Source organism: Corylus avellana, chromosome 5 (assembly GCF_965113065.1).
Source record: "Corylus avellana chromosome 5, dhCorAvel1.hap1.2, whole genome shotgun sequence".
In the NCBI taxonomy this organism is placed as follows: Eukaryota; Viridiplantae; Streptophyta; class Magnoliopsida; order Fagales; family Betulaceae; genus Corylus; species Corylus avellana.
The window spans coordinates 13,048,995-13,066,871 of record NC_142494.1 but is presented as its reverse complement, the minus strand read 5'-3'; the positions used below and the strand labels follow the sequence as shown (position 1 = coordinate 13,066,871).

The window sequence follows — 17,877 nt, the reverse complement described above, 5'->3', positions numbered from 1 at the left end:
CCCAAACCAAGCATCTTCCTTGGGGACAGCTTTGAGTAGGGACCACTGTCTGGCTGAAGACGTTAAACTTAGCACTCATGGGAGGCACCCCATAGTTATCTTGTTATTTTATTTTTGTCTTTGTGTAATTTCATTTCATCTTTTTGTTTTTAGTTTTGTTTCTTTTGACTTGTTTTTGTGCTTTCTTACTTTGCAGGGACAAGTGTGCTCCACTTCAAGTTTGGGGGTGTGCTTAGAGCCATGCTTTCCATGATCATGTTGACCATCTCCCGGGTACACTCTTTCCTTTACTTAGACACATTGGGGACAATGTGTCATTTAAGTTTGGGGGTATGGACACACGTGTTGTTTACACACACTTTGTCCCAATTTCATGTTATTTGTTTGTTTTGTGTGCTTGTTTGAAAAAAAAAAAAAAAAAAAAAAAAATTGTGCATGTTCATGTTTGCCCTAAAATTTTAAGTTGATCTAAAAGAATTTTGGTTTGAATTCATCAGTGAGCTTAAAATTTTGAACACATGATCTGATGAGTAAATCTGTTAGTTTGATTACTTGTTTAGGACAGTAGAAAAATCACAAGTTTGATCGGATCACACAAGCACATTAACATATAATCTGTGAGGTATGACATGAGGTCTGATATATGTGTGTTTGCGTCTTGGATGAAATTGGATGACTTAGTAGATGACACTATGGCATATAAAAAATAAAAAATAAATGAAATAAATGATCATTGATGGCTTTTCACTAAGTAATTGGACCTCTTGCCTCAAAGCATTGAGTGTTCACGTCAAAAGATGAAAAATGTTGATTTGATCAATGTCATGATTAGTTTGGTTTTGTAGCCTTTTTCACTCGAGTTAGTAGGTCCTTAGGGGTGTCTCTACACTTAATGCCCTAAAACCATCTAGTTTGGGAGTCATTGACTTAACACTCGCTACATGGGTCAATTAGAAAGCTTAAGGGAACCAAACATCGCACAACTTGACCAAAAAAAAAAAAAAAAATGCCATTGTTGTTCATTCTAATAGGGATTTCAATGAATTTTGAGATATGGAGACATTGCATATTGGAAAGATTTGGAAGCCTCATAATTTTGTGCTAATTCACTTTATACTGTTTTCAAACTTGTGATGTTTTAGCATGTCCTTTGTAAGTAATTGCACTTTGAGATTCTAATTCATTGTGAAGATGGAGTTCATCTTTTTAAGCTTGCTAATGAATGAAAATCATGACCTTGAAGTGATGCTTTAATTTTTGAAATAACATGAACTGTGTATGATGTTTGCGGGTAACATTTCTGAAAAATCCTCACGAGACTTCACTCGTCCTCTAGGGAATTCCTAGAGGCTTAAAAGGCTTGTTGCATATGCTAAATGCAATCGTACATCCCACGAAAGATGGGTTTATCTTTTTGTTCTCAGTTTTTCATTTAATTTTTAGCTTTGTATTGCTATGGGACTAGCAATATGTAAGTTTGGGGGTGTGTTAAGTGCTAAAATATTTATATTTTCAGCCCTTAACTTGCATGTTTTAATCCTTTGGTTTTAGTTAATTAGGTCATTTCAATTCATTTTTGTGTTTTCCACACTTTTGTAGGCTTTTCGAAGAAAATGAAGTAAATTTGGAAGATTTTGGCTCAAAGAGAGAAGATGAGAAAAATGGGAGCCCCTGACACTACGATCGATCACAGGTCCTGCGATCGAGCGCAGTACCAGAGAAGACAAAGCACAAATCAGGCCTTGAGTGATCGAGCGCAATAGAAGAGGCTTGATCACAGACCTGCGATCGATCGCACCCGTGCGCAGGAGACACTTCAAAGCTGCGGCCATGATGCTAATATTTCCATATTAGGATTTTCCAATTCCCACTTGTAAAAGGTTTTGAAACCCTACGAAATTCCTAGGTTTACTAGTTTGTCAAAGACCTCTAAAGCCTATAAATAGACCCTTAAGCCTCTAGAGTAGGTATGCTTTTGTAAGGTGAAGAATTGGACCTCTTCAAGTTCAAGTTTCGGGTTTATTCTTTTCCTTTTTCTTTTCTTTTATTTTATAAAGATGTTTAACATCAACTCTATGTGTAGCTAATTTAATTAGTAGGGCTAGATTGAAGCCCTAGTTATGTTTTGTTAATATTCAATATTGGCGCCTTTGTGATGATCTTGTTATGATATTTAACTTGATTAATACCTAGTTTCATGAATTCCTCATATGTGTGTGCCTGATCAACATGTGCATGTGGTATGGACTAGTTAGTTAAATCAATTTGGATAACCGAGTCCTGGGTTTAACATAAGTAACAAAAGTAATCTACACCGAGTTCTAGGGTTAATCAACATGGGGAACCAGGAGTATACACCCATGCCCTAGGCCTCATGTGTTTGTCGATTTCCATAGAACATATGCTTTCTCTAAAGAACAACTTAGCATATACCATGCTAAATCCTTTAGGAAATAAAAGAGTTAGAGTATACACCCATGCCCTTAGGTTGACAAACATTAGATAGACATGACTTGATCAAAACATTGGCATATTGATATATTAGTTTAATATAATTAGTGATGGATATCAAAGCCCTACCTTTTTATCATTATCAATTTAAATCCAATCTCTTGTTTTATTTCACTTTGGGAATTAATTTTAGACAAGATTCAGCAGTCCTCGTGGGAATGACCCCGTATTTGCACACTATACTACTATGTTAACCTCGTGCACTTGCGGGTAAAATATCCAGTTATTTGCCTATTAATTTAGGTGCGTAATTGTGACAACACTATCAAATATACACCAAACACATCTTCCTAGTACACCCTTACACTTCAACAGCGGCTTTGAAATGGCCGAGGCAATTCTATTCAACACTGCTGCGAGTATCAGTAAAAGTTTGGGCCCTCTGGCTCTCCAAGAGATTGGGCTACTATGGGGATTCAAAGATGAGCTCCAAAAGCTAAGAAATACGATGTCCACTATCCAAGCTGTGGTTTTGGATTCAGCAGCAATCCCAAACACTGAAATTATAATTGTGGCCACCTTTCTATCGTGTGTGTGTCTATATATATACACACACACATGCAAAATCTCCAACCATAGGGGAGTTCTAAAACTACCACAATGATTATATTTGAATAGGTGATTATAAATATAACAACAATTATAACAAGACCTTCATCTTTTCCTTAATTACACAGCCAAAAAATTGTTTCAACTTTTCGGAATGAACCATACTAAATATTTGGGGGTACTACAGGTACACATATTTTTTTCCGAATCAAACCAGCTTGCATATGGCTTTAAAATGGGTCACATAATAAAGCATGTTAGAAAGAGACTGGATGAAGTCGCAGCTGATAGGATCAAATTTGGTTTTAATGAGTGCCTCATAGGGACACAATTTTTGCGTAGGAAAAGAGAAGATACACACTCTATTGTACGTGAGGAAGAAGTCATTGGAAGAGAGGGTGAAAAGAAGGCTATTAAAGAGCAGTTATTCCATTCCAATGAAAAAGATAATGTTTCCATCATTCCCATAGTTGGAATTGGTGGACAAGGAAAGACCACGCTTGCTCAGTATGTGTACAATGACGAGGAGGTCCAAAAGCATTTTGATTTAAGAATGTGGGTGTGTGTCTCTGATCCTTTTGACGTGAAAACTATTGTTCAAAAGATCATAGAATGTGCAACTAAAAGGAGACCCGAAAGCCTTGAGATGGATTTATTGCAAAGTCAGCTTCGAGTGGAACTTGATCGGATTAGATATTTACTTGTTTTAGATGATGTATGGAATGAGAATCCTAATAGATGGTTCAATTTGAAAAATCTGTTGGTGGGTGGCCTAAGGGGAAGCAAAGTTTTGATTACTACACGTAGCAAAACAGTTGCAGAGATTACAGGCACGGTGTCACCATATCTTTTAGAAGGTCTATCTGAAAACAATTCTTGGAATTTATTTAAGAAAATGGCATTTAAAGATGGGGAAGAGCTAAGGAATCCAAAGCTAGTAGAAATCGGAAGGGTGATTGTACGAAGGTGTGCACAAGTTCCTCTTGCTTTATGGAGCATAGGGAGTATGTTATACTTCAAAAATTCAAAGGATTGGTTGTACTTTACAAACAATGAACTTTACAAAATAACTCAACAAGACAATGATATTTTTCCAATACGTAAGTTGAGTTATGATCACCTCCCGTCACAATTGAAACAATGTTTTGCCTTTTGTTCGTTGTTTCCAAAAGATCATGAAATTGGTGTGAAGTTGTTGATTCAGCTATGGATAGCTCAAGGCTTTATTCATTCATTAGATAGAAACAGACGTCCTAAAGATATTGGTCACGAGTATTTTATGGAATTGCTTTGGAGGTCATTTTTCCAAGACATACAAAGAAATGCATATGGTGATATAGAAAGATGCAAAATGCATGACCTAATTCACGATCTTGCAGAGTTAGTAGCAGGGGATGAGTGCATCATTTCAAATCCAAATGCAGAAAAAGTAGTTGAAAGAACTCGCCATGTGGCATTTAATTCTCTAGATTCATTACAGGATATTCCACCATTTTTGCTTAAGGCTGACAAAATGAGAACACTTCTTCTGCAAATTCCAACACTTCAACCATTTGATGAATATTATTATAGGAACATTCACTACCAAAAAACAAGGTTTGCCAACGCTTGGAATAAGGGCGCTTTAATAAAACGTCCCCATAAGGGGCGTTCCAAGAAAACGCACCCATAAAAAGGGGCGTTCCAAGAGGGCACACCCCAATTTAATTAATTAAGGGTGTTTTTTGGCAAGGTGTCCTTAATTAGGGGCGCCTAGCTAGTAAACACCCCTAATTAAGGGCGCCTTCTGGCCTGCCGTCCTTACTTCGGGGCGCTTGCTATCCAAGCGCACTTGATTAGGGGCGCCTGCGAGCCACGCGCCCTTAAATAGGGGCTCCTAGCTGGCAAGCTCCTCAAATTAAGGACGCTTGGATAGCAAGCACCCCGAAATTATTTTTGGGGAGCGCACACTTAATTTTCCCTATCCCTCGCGCGTGCCTAGTTCCCCCCTCAATATTTTCCCTCTCCCCCGCTAGTCCCCCCTTTCCCTCTCCAGTTCCCTATCTCTCACTCCGGCGCCCAGTGCCTCACCAATCCCACCCACCATCTCCCCCAATCGAAACCGGCTGGCTGGAAAACCCTCTACTCATCAGATCCCTCTCCCTCCTCTGCTGGCAAACCCTCTCATCATCAGCTCCCTCTCTCTCTCGCTCCCTAGGGCCCAGGTCCCTCTCTGTCTCTCACTCCCCCAGCGCCCAGGTATTTCCCATCTCTCTCCATCTCTCAATCTCTCCCTCACAGAAATCTCTCAATCTCACACATAAATCTCTCTCTCTCTCTCTCACAGGTATTTCTCATCTTAGGTTTTATTGCTTCTTGGAGTGAGTTGTTCACGGTGGTTCCGGTGATCGCAGGTGGTGCGCAACGACTATGTTACCTTATGATTAGCTATTTTTTTGTGCTTGCAAATGTTGCTTGAATCATTGAACTGTTAAATATTTTATGGGTTTACTGTAATTTTTATATGGGTAGTCGATCTGGGTTCTGGGTTCAATGCTTCAATGCTTGATCTTGGGATTGGATAAGCCTCTACCCTGTATAGATTTTTGTTGTGGCTGTTTAGTGGGGTTTCTTTGTATAGTTTTGGTTGTGGTTTGATTGTGTACCATTAATAGGCTTATAAACATTATTAATTATTAGCCTTCATTAAGAGGAATACATTGTGTACCATCATAGTCATATTACTATCCTAGAGATACTATATATATGTTCTGTACATGCTAATTTACAAGTAATAGGGACATATATCTTATTTTGTATAAAAGCATATCATACATAGCTTTACGAATACGTGCTGTTTACTTATAATGTAGTCACGCTATGGACAAGAGTTGGATGACAAAGTTTAAGGGTTCGAAAGAGTATGTGAACGGAGCCAAGTCATTTGTGGAATTTGCAGTTAGTAAGTCTACAAATAAAGAGTACATAATCTGCCCATGTAAGAAATGTAAACTCTACAAGATTCTCAGTCCATAGTTGATTTTCACACATTTAACAGGTGGACCTGGTATTTTGCCTGGTTACACCAAATGCATGTTCCATGGAGAAAGGATGTATGATCTTGTTACTGATCAAAGAGAACCAACATTAGAAGGATCTTCTTCGGTCCCCGCACTTGAAGAGTCGAGAATTATGAATGCCATGCTCCGTGATGTTTTCGGCATGCCCGCGTCAAGAGAAGGTGAATTTGCTAGTCACATGGAAGCGTAACCTAATATTGTAGAGTCAGTATAGGACACAGTTGACGATGAGACTGCGAGAAAATACTACAACTTGCGTATGGAATCAGAAAAGCCACTACATGATAAAACCAAACATAGCAAGCTAGGTGCTATTGTACATCTATACAATTTGAAGTGTATGGGTGGAATTAGTAACACTATATTCACATCGTTGCTTGAGTTAATCAACCAGTTGCTCCCAAAAATACATATGAGACCAAAAAGTGTTTGAAGGACTTGGGGCTTGGATATGAGAAGATTTTGGCTTGTCGAAATGACTGTATGTTATTCTGGAAGGATACTGAGCATTTCGACTTCTGTACAAAATGCGGATTATCAAAGTGGAAGGACGATATTAGAGCGACTGAAGATGGGCAGTCCCAACCATCTAAAAAACGGCTCATTAAGGTGTTGCAATGGTTTCCACGAATACCACGCTTGCAAAGGTTGTTTATGTCACAGCATACCGCTGCCCATATGAGATGGCACGTTGATGGGCGCACAAAAGATGGAGTCTTGAGGCATCCGGCGGATGGTGAAGCATGGAAGTTGTTCGATGAGAAACACCCAGAATTTGCATAGGATCCACTCAATGTAAGGCTTGGGCTAACATCAGATGGATTTAATCCATTCAATAACATGAGTACAACCCACAGCACTTGGCCGATCATGGTGATTCCGTACAACTTGCCTCCTTGGTTGTGCATGAAACAACAGAATTTCATTTTATCCTTGATTATTCAAGGCCCAAGTTCACCTGGAATTGCAATAGATGTCTACTTACAACCCCTGATATCAAAATTACAGGAATTATGGAATGTAGGGATAAGAACATTTGATGTATCAATGAAGAAGTCCTTTGTGTTGCACTCAGCATTGATGTGGACAATAAATGATTTCCTGGCCTATGCAGATTTGTCAGGATATAGTACAAAGGGGAAAAAAGTGTATCCAATTTGTAGTGCTTCGACATGGTCTAAATGGTTAATACACGAGAAGAAATGTTGTTATATGGGGCATAGGCAATTATTGCCTATGGATCATAGGTGGAGATTGAACAAAAGAGCTTTTGACGATACACAAGAACTTGATGGTCCTCCTGTGTGCCAAATGGCGAGGACATCCTTAGGCAATTAGACCTATTATTTGAATGTGGGGACGATGATGCATGTAGAGAGAAAAGACAAAAGACTGCACAAGATATAGCTAGTACAAATGCTGATGTTGGGTGAAAGAAGAAAAGTATTTTCTTCAGTTTGCCATATTGGAAAGATAATTTCTTACGACACAACTTCAATGTGATGCACATAGAAAAAAATATCATGGACAATATACTTGGCACACTACTTGACATGACAGGGGAGGCAAAGGACAACCATGAAGCCCGTAAGGATCTGCAAAAAATAGGGTTAAGAGAAAAACTTCATCCATTCATTGGCAACAATGAGAAAATATACCTGCCCCAGCTTGCCACACGATGTCCAATGAGGAAAAAACTAATTTCTTGAAAGTGATTAGAGATGTACAAGTGCCGGATGGATATGCCTCGAATGTCTCCCGATGTGTCAGACTTAAGGAACGTACCAAGTGGGTTTAAAGAGTCATAACAATCACATACTCATGCAACAACTTATGCCTATTGCATTGCGCAGATCCTTGCCAGACAAGGTTGTTACGCCTCTAATAGAGTTATCGATATTCTTTCGAGGCATATGTTCGAAAACATTGTCACAATCAGATCTAAACTGACTCGAGAGTGATATCATCATAATTTTGTGCAAGCTAGAACAAATATTTTCACCCAGATTTTTTACCATCATGGTGCATGTTGTTGTGCATTTAGTTCGAGAATGCCGACTTGGTGGACTGGTAGCACTTCGGTGGGTGTATCCAGCTGAGAGGTATATATATATACACGTTATTCTTGTGTGTCTATATATGTATAATGAATAGACACAAAATGAGCAAGGTGATTAAATGTATGTAGGAGTCTTGGAGTATTAAAAAATGACATGCGCAACAAATCTGCACTGGAAGGGTCTATTGCAAAAGGCTACGTAGCAAGAGAACTGGTGTCATTTATCTCCATGTATTTAGATAATGCACTAACAATACAAAATAGGCCTCAAAGAAACCTAGATGAGGCTAAAGGGGTAGTAAAACGAGTCAAACTTGACAACCGCACCTTGGCACAGGTTCACCGATATATTCTGTTTAACTTGGACGAGTTCCTTCAATTGCGGATGTGAGTTCTATTCTTAATGCATGTTACTTCATTTCTTACCGTTACTGGTGAAACATAAAACATTTATTTCCAATATATATATATATATATATATATATATATATATATATATATATATATATATATATATATATATGGGCATATAGGAGACACTTGGATATGCTTCGGCAAGGAAGCAATAAGAGGCGAATGACGAACATTGAATTGGACACACAACATAAGCAGCAATTTTGTGATTGGTATCACGACTACGTAAGATGAAAGTCATGTATTCCAAATAATAACTTAACTTTCAAGTTTGAATGACATATTAAATATGTTTCTTGTTACTATTAAATCGCAGGTTAATCGAATGGACGCAACATGCCACACTGAACTGGGGGTGAAGCTTGTATGCCATTCTAAGGGGCCGTCTAAAGACGCACTAGAATATTACCGCTATGTAGTTAACGGTTCATTGTTTCGCACTTTGGCCCACGATGAAGGTAAAAAGACTCAAAACAGTGGTGTGTGCATGCCAACAGTTGATGGCCATACATATTATGGGAAGTTCACTAGAATAATCGAAGTAGAGTACTACGACAACACTAGATATGTGTTGTTCAAGTGTGACTAGGCAAACATAAGAATGGATAGGGGCTACAAGGTCGACCACTATGGGTTCACGCTTGTGAATTTTAAAAACTTGATACACACGGGAGAGCAAATTATTGATGAGCCGTATGTGTTATCTTCGCAAGTGTCATAAGTATTTTACGTCGTCGATGAAAGGGACCCAAATTGGTCTTGTGTTGTAAGGACTACACCTCGAAACGTGTACGACATTGGTGAGGGCGAAGGCAATGATGATTCATGTGCTAACTACCATTAGAGTGAGCTGCTCAACCTGAACATTACTCATGATCCGGACGATGTCGTTGAATGTTGCCAAAACGACCTACCTTCAACTGACATACCCATATCCTCCAAACGACAAAAGACCAAACGACCTACTTCCAAACGACATGGGTATCCGTATTTTTCAAAAATTATTATAATTGTTTGTAATTACAATAATTGTATATATATTTATTCTAATGTATTTGAATGTCATCTCACATTCCTTGTTTATCTTGTAGAAGAAAAAGATGCCAAGGAAAAACACATACTTGAAGTTACCAGTACGAGAGATTCCGGTGAAAAGACCGTCGTCATAACAATTGGCTTTGTACGACGACGATGAATCACAAGACCTGCGAGCCGGAATATACCGACCTATACCACCTCAAGATCAAGTTCACGATGACAGTGAATGGGCAAATGATCAACATTTATATACTAACATGGATAGGTTAATCGATCCACAATTCAATTCGTTCAATGGTGCTGATGAGGATAGGCCTCACTCGACACATGAGTAGGATCATGAGATAGATGACACACAGGAGTCGGATGGGCAAGATCATGTGACAGATGACATACAGGAGCCAGATGACATATAGGTACATATATGTTTCATATTTATTTATGTTATAAAATCTTACAATGATGTCGTTCATATGCTATAATTATTACATATAACCTTATACGCGATTCATGTGTTAAACATAAATACAGATAAAGAAAATAAATTTCATGTGCGCACTGTAAGTGGTCCGCTTAATATGTGGGGTATGGAAAGGGGAGAGAGGATTGTCGTTGAGTTCAATAGTGCAGATCAGCTCGTAGGTCTAAGCAGTCAGAAATTACGTAGGTACGTTGGAAATCTTGTTCGTACTAGTGGTATTGTGGGCACAGGTGCACCTACTTGGAAGTAGGTTCCAGATCACAAAAAGGAAGAAATCTAGAACATGTTGATGGTATGTGTTTGATGCGGTCATTTTCAACGTAACCCATACGAGAAAGGATGGCTCCTTCCTCAATGACAACATTGTAGACAAAGTTGTATGTGTTTGACTTGTAGATTTAGTTTGTGTATGCATCTGTTGAATTTTTCTAAAACACTGTAATATGGTAAATCTTTCTGAGTTGATTAGTTGGTGCGTAACACTTTTCCATATTCTATATATAGGAGAAGATGAGGGCTCTGAGTTCATAGGACACTACAGCAAGCTCGAAGAGCTGGATGCAGGGATCAATAAATTGGGCACCTGACGACACTTATGCCATAGTCATGGGGAAGGCAAAATACACTGGTCATGTACGAGGAATAGGACCTGGGCATCTACCAGTCAAAGGCAGCACACATGCAAATAGATCGTCAGCCTTAGCTGTACAAGTCCCTGCACTGCTTGAGCTTATAAATGAACAAGACCAACATATTTCCAAACAAGCCGAATAGATTGCCGCGTTAACATCTTCTGCCTATGTCAACGTCCGTAAATTGATGAAACTTTGTTGGCGAGCCAAGGAACGAGCAACATAAACATGTGTACTCCACATGACACCGAGTGTCCGGGACTTGTGAGAGCGAGATCATCAGTTGCTAGTCGATCAGATAATTAACTTAATTACCTTATTAGTTTTATTTACATTTTCATGATTATAAATGTTACTTCCACATTGTAGTTGACTTAAGAACATATATATGATTGCGTAATATACATTTGCAACGAATTATATGTAGGTGGGAATTCATTAACAAATGAAGATGAGCATGCAACTGATCATGTAGAAGGCGATCGTTGTGGATCATCACAAAGTATGTGTAGATCTTCATATTTGTGTCACTTACTTGTAATATAAAATCTAGTTATATATAGGCTTGCAATTCCAAAATAGTTAGATATATGTTTGTAATTTAATTTTTCTTTTTTTTTTGCTTTCATCATTTGCAGGTAATCGTTAAGTGACATACGTATGCTTGACTTGTTAGGTTGGATACGTATTGGACGACAAATGAAAAGCGAACCAGTTGTTTATATTTTATTTCATATGTATATATGATACAATTTGTGTTAACTCTTTGAGATGTGGTGGAGACACTTTGTGTTTATGACATCGGTTTTTGGATATTTTATTTCGTATGTATGGTACAATTTTTGTTAACTTTTTATGATGTGGTACACTTTGTATTTATGAGATATGAGATTGTCGTATGAGATTGTATTATGAGATATAAGATTGAGATTGATGAATGGAGAAAATTGTATATTTGACTTTTATGGATTGTATTGTGGAGTGTATATCAGGGAAAAATATGGATTGGATTGGAAATTGTATTGTATTATATGGGGAAAATTTTTTTCCCATATATATTAATTAGGGGACGTTTTAATGTTAAAGCCCCTCCTTTCATAAAAGAGGGTGCTTTCTTGGGCAAGCGCCCCCATTGTTATATGGGGGCGCTTCTACACCTCCAAATGACCCCTTTTCAAAAAGAGGGTGCTTTGTTTCAGACGCTCCCTTTTCGAGGTGTTTTTTCAATAAAAAGTGCCTCGAACTTATATTTCAGTCCCTATCCAAGCTGACGTGTCCCAAGTGTCTTTAATCAAGCGTTGCGAAATCAACTGTGATGCTTTTTTGGCCAAAAATGCCCCAAATAACCATGTCACTAAACCTTTTTTTTGTTTTTTTTTTGGTAGTGATTGCAGTATTTGAGTGGAGTAAGCCAATCTTTGATACACTTATTTCAAGTTTTAAATGCTTGCGTGCTTTGAATTTGAGTTCTTTAAGTATTCAAAAAGTGCCGAATTCCATTGGCAAGTTAAAGCATTTAAGATTTCTTGATCTTTCTAGGAATGATGATATCAAACTACTCCCCACTACTATAACTAAATTGCAGAATTTGTAAACACTAAAACTTGACAATTGTAGTGGGCTTAAAGAATTGCCAAAAGACACTAGAAACTTGATTAGCCATAGACATCTTGCGATTCATGGGTGTGACAGCATGACTCATGCCAAATGAACTAGGAAAGTTGACTACTCTCCATACACTAACGCTTTACAGTTTAGGGAAGAAGAAAAGGTGCTTTTCAAAGCAAAAGCGTGGGCTAGGCAATCTGGATGGTTTAGGTGAATTGAGAGGAGAATTACATATCAAAGGTTTAGAACACTTAAGATCTTCTCCATTAGAAGCCAAGGCTACAAACTTGGCGACGAAGCAATACCTTCAATGTCTGGAATTAGAGTGGGGCCTAGAAGCTAGTAATGATAGTGATAGGGCAATTGCAAATGATGAACAATTGTTGCAAAACCTTCAGCCACACCAAAATTTGTCACAATTATCTATAGCTGGGTATGCAGGTTCTAGGTTATCTAGCTGGGTATCCTTGCTCTCAAATTTGGTTTCTATTTTCATATGGGATTGTAAATGGTTCCAACATATCCCACCATTGGATCGATTCCCTTTTCTCAAGCGTCTCAATCTTCACAACTTAAGTTCGTTGGAGTACATAAGCAATGATGCTAGTGACATGTCCTCTTCTCCCTTTGAAATTCTCACTCTTTCGAACTTGCCTAAGTTGAGGAGGGGATGGTGGAGGATGAGGGAAAAAGTAACAATAATAGCAGATCTTGAGCCACATCACCATCTTCCATTATTCCCATCATTTCCTTGCCTTTCTTCTTTATGTACTGGTGATTGCCCTATAATGGCTCTAATACTAGTCATATCACCCTCCTCTTCCTCTCCATTTTCCGATCTTTCCAAATTGAAGTCTCTTTTTCTTATGGGATTAGAGGAACTTGAATATCTTCCAGAAGAGTGGCAGCAAAACCTCACTTCTCTTGTGACTGAAGAGTTTGTGGTGTCGTAAATTGCGAATATCCATATCTCCACTCTTTCAACATCTCACCACACTTGAAGATTTGTGTATTGCTGGCTGCGAGGAACTTTTCAACAATGTGAATGAAGATGGCACACATTGCCTTGGACCTACAAGACTTGGTCATCTATCTATAGTACAAGTTCCAAACTTGGTTTCTCTCCCAAGAGAGCTTAGAGATGTTACCACTCTGCAAGGGCTTCAAATTATGGACTGCCCTAGTTTGGTGTCTTTGCCAGAGTGGATTGGCAACCTCACTTCACTTCAGGAGCTGTGAATCATCAATTGTCCCAATTTAATATCATTGCCTGAAGAGGTGCGCCGCCTCACTTCTTTACGTCGTTTGAGGATTGCAAAATGTCCTCTCTTGGAGGAAAGATGTCAACAAGGAATAGGAGAGGATTGGCCAAAGATTGTTCACATCCCAAACTTTCGAAATGGCGACGATATTGGTAATTGTATGGAGTGGATGCAAAGCAAAACTTGCCCAATTGCTCAGGTTTTTAAGTCACCAATTAGACAGTAATTTGCTTTTTGTTGTTGTTCATCTTCATTATACTGTGTCAAGCTTTTGATTTCATATGCAGATCTGAAGGTTTTATGTATAGACGCTTCTTTAGACATTACCAACAATCAAACTTGTGCTAAGCTCTACGATTTTCGGTATTGTATCCTATCTTTCACTTCAATGGAATTTCCAATATTATTTTCTTTTTTCTTTTAAAAATTTTTGTTTGTGTTTCCATTTGAAATTTAAATTCTACAACTGATAGCATCAAGTATAAGTTTCTCTCTTATAAGAAGGCAGAGACAAACAAGAGACATGGTATAAGTTTCTCTCATTTATCTGATACTGGAATTCATATATGGATTTAAGATTTTGAGCCAATTTGAAATTTGTAATGATTCCTGGAAAATGAGAATGAAGAAATAAGCAAAATCTGATTCCTGGAATATGATCTTTAGGATTGGCTTTTAATGGTCTTCTCAAAGATCACACGGTGCTAAAACTTGGAGTGGATCTGGAGACTTTTGTGGAAAAGGTGTTTCCATGCTTCCACTTCCTCTTTCCTTGGAATTGTGCCGTTTTCACTCAACTTGCTCCTTACTCAAAAAGTCTCATTTCAAAACAGAGGCCAAGAGGTAGAGCTGGAAAGTAGTGCCCTGTTTTAAGTGTTTATGTTTCCAATACTAGTATAAGAACTGATGGCTTGACAGGGGTTTGTGTTTATCTTCTCAACAAGTTTCATCTAGCTATGCTCTTCGTGATGTGTACAAGTTATTTCCCTTGTGAAATGCACTTTGTCACAGCAGTAGAAACTATATGCAAGCCAAAATTGCTCTACTGCTAGCCTTTCTCAAAACTTTTATGGTGTTTAATTGATTTGTTGATCAAACGTTGTCCTCTTTTTCCATGTGGTGCCACGGGTGATGCTGAATCAATATAAAGTATAATTTGTAATTCATTGGGGATCAATCAGAGTTTTCATGGCTATGATCTAGTTAGCTTAACCAACTTCAATTTCATGTGTTTTTCTCTAACTTTACAAAGTCAAACAGAAGTTTGTGATTTCGTTTTGCAGCTTGATGTTGATATTGCAAACAAGTGAAGGAAGATGGACCTAAGAGGAGGTTTGCTACTTGTGATTAAGTTGTCTTTTAACATTATAATTTGTTTTTATTTTATTTTACTGTTTCACTTGTAGTTCTACCTTTGCACGCTCCAACCATTTGGGAGGTCGTACTCTGAATGAAGTTTGATACTTTTTTGCAAAGAATGGGTAGATTGATCTATCATCTTTTTATTCATTTTTCTCTGAAATTTACAGCTTACTTTGTATAGAGACAACTGATAAACCTGGATTACTGGTAGACATCATCAAAATTATTGCTGATATCAACATCGATGTGGAATCAACAGAGATTGACGCAAAAGTATGCTCTCTCTCTCTCTGTTTAAATTGTAGCAAATCATCCCTGAGCAATAAAAATCCTCTGTTTAAATGCCAGTGATTCGATCCCCTTTAGTTACCTTTGAATACGACTAGTTATCAATAATGTTTAGTAGAAAAGCATAACTGAATCAAGCTTGTTTGTCAAGTAAACAGAAACAATGTTTTGAAGGAGGGGTCCGGACACAAAAAGCTCGGATATTTGTTGTGATTTGTTTATCAAATGGATACATTGAATGATTTGATTTCAATTGGGTATTCATTGTGATTTGTCAATTGTTTGGATTCGTCGGATGTTTTAATATATATTTTTGGGCTTTATTGTTTGTCGATGGTATAAACAAAATACGAGAATGTAAGGTTTTGATTTGGTGCGGTGGATTCTGACAATCCATTTGATTTACAATCATTTTTCATTTAGTTTATATTTTTATCACGACAAAATCACACAAATTTGGAAATAGGTTAAAATAGGATTAGGTTAGATAGAAATTGATTTTCAAAATGCAATTCCTTGTGGATTCGACCTCGCATTTGCACACACTATATTGCAAACGACTTGTGTGCTTGCGAGTACTTTTAAAACTCAGAACATAGGCCACCAGTCAGGTACGGTTATGAAGACATGGTTTCCTATGCTCTTGTCATCAGCAGTAGAGATTCTACCACTTTTCAAGAGGCTATCAATAGCCAAGAGAAGAGCAGATGGGTGGGTGCTACGGCAAAGTAGATGGAATCCCTACAAAAGAACCAAACGTGGGATTTGGTGAAGCTTCCAGCAAGGAAGAGGGTGATATGGTGTAAATGGGTGTACAAGGAAAAGGAAGCAATATCAGAAAAAGGGGGAGAAAAGTTCAAGGCTTGCCTAGTAGCAAAGGGTTATGCACAGCAGAAAGGGGTTGATTACGTGGAAATATTTTCTCCAGTGGTCAGACATACTTCTATCTGAGCAGTATTGGTGTTGGTAGCTCATTATGACATGGCATTTGAGTAGATGGATGTGAAGACAACTTTTCTCCATAATGATTTGGAGGAACAGATTTACATGGAGCAGCAAGTGAGGTTCAATCTACCTAAAGAGGAGCACTTGGTATGTAAATTGAAGAAGTCACTTTATGGGTTGAAGCAGTCTCCAAGGCAGTGGTATAAACGGTTTGACTCCTACATGATCAGAATTGGCTACAAGAGATGTGAGTATGACTGTTGTGTTTATGTGAGGAGCCTTGATGATGGCTCATTTTTTTTCTGTTACTGTATGTGGATGATATGCTTATTGTAGCAAAGAGTATAGTGGAGGTCAACAAACTAAAGGTTTTGTTGAGTAGAGAATTTGACATGAAGGATTTGGGTGCAGCCAAGAAGATTCTTGGGATGGAGATTCACAGGGACAGGGATGCCAAGAGATTGTGGCTATCTCAGGCCGGCTATGTGAAGAAGGTGTTAGAGAGGGTTTAGCATGGAGAATGCAAAACTGGTGAATACACCTTTGGTGAATCATTTCCGTTTGTCTACCTCACAGTGTCCAAAGACCGTTGAAGAAACTGAAGACATGTCTAAGGTCCCATATGCTAGTGTAGTCGGGTGTCTGATGTATGCTATGGTATGTATCAAGCAAGATTTGGCTCATGCAGTGAGTGTGGTAAGCAAGTACATGGCAAATCCAAGGAGACAGCACTGTGATGCAGTTAAATGGATTTTCAGATACTTGAAAGGTACTACAGACTACGACATCACTTTTGTCAAACAAAAGAGTGATTTGTCAGTTGTGGGATATGTGGATGTAGATTATGCAGGGGACTTGGATGATAGGAGGCCAACCATGGGTTATGTGTTCACTCTTGTAGGAGGACCCATATGTTGGAAGTCAATGATTCAGTCCACGGTTGCGATGTCCACAACTGAGGCAGAGTAAATGGCAGCGGCTGAAGCTGCAAAGGAAGCTTTGTGGCTAACAGGATTAGTCAAAGAGCTGGGTATTCAGCAAGGTGGAGTTTCGTTGCATCATGACAGCCAGAGTGCCATTTATTTGGTAAAGAATCAGGTGTATCATGTACGAACCAAGCACATTGATGTGAGGTTTCACAAGATCAGGGAATTGGTTGCTACAGGTGAAGTGTTATTTGAGAAGATTCACACTTCTGAGAATGCAGCGGACATGTTGACGAAGCCTGTTACTGCAGATATTCAAGCATTGCTTGGACTTGACAAATGTCTCTAGGTACTAGAGAGGAGAAGAGAAAGGTGGCGGCATCCCTAAACCTATCAATTCCAGGTGAATCCAATGATTATCATTGAAGAGGTGAATACTCGCTAAGGTGGAGATTGTTGGAATTAGTGGCTCATATTAATTTCAATGGAAGGCCAAGTAGACGGGAGAGGAGCGCGGTACGGTATGGGCTATTTTGGAGATTTCCTTAATACGTCTGTAGAAGTAGGGTTTAGGGTTTTTCCTATATATATATATATATATGTTATGATGTAACCCTGAATCATTAAAAGTAAAATACAGCCACTTTTCTGTGGACGTAGGCACATTGTCGAACCACGTTAAATCTATGTTTCGACTATCTCTCTCTTTTCGATTCTATATTGTTCATCAATTATTGTGCATG

General features: G+C 38.4%; 2 pseudogenes; one reads left to right on the top strand and one right to left on the bottom strand.

Annotated features, from left to right (window-relative positions):
- The window catches only part of LOC148585801 (protein trichome birefringence-like 43), a 70,651-nt pseudogene that overhangs the window by 51,756 nt on the left and 1,018 nt on the right, over positions 1 to 17,877 (bottom strand).
- On the top strand, positions 2,837 to 17,177 carry LOC148585802 (putative disease resistance protein RGA1; annotated as a pseudogene).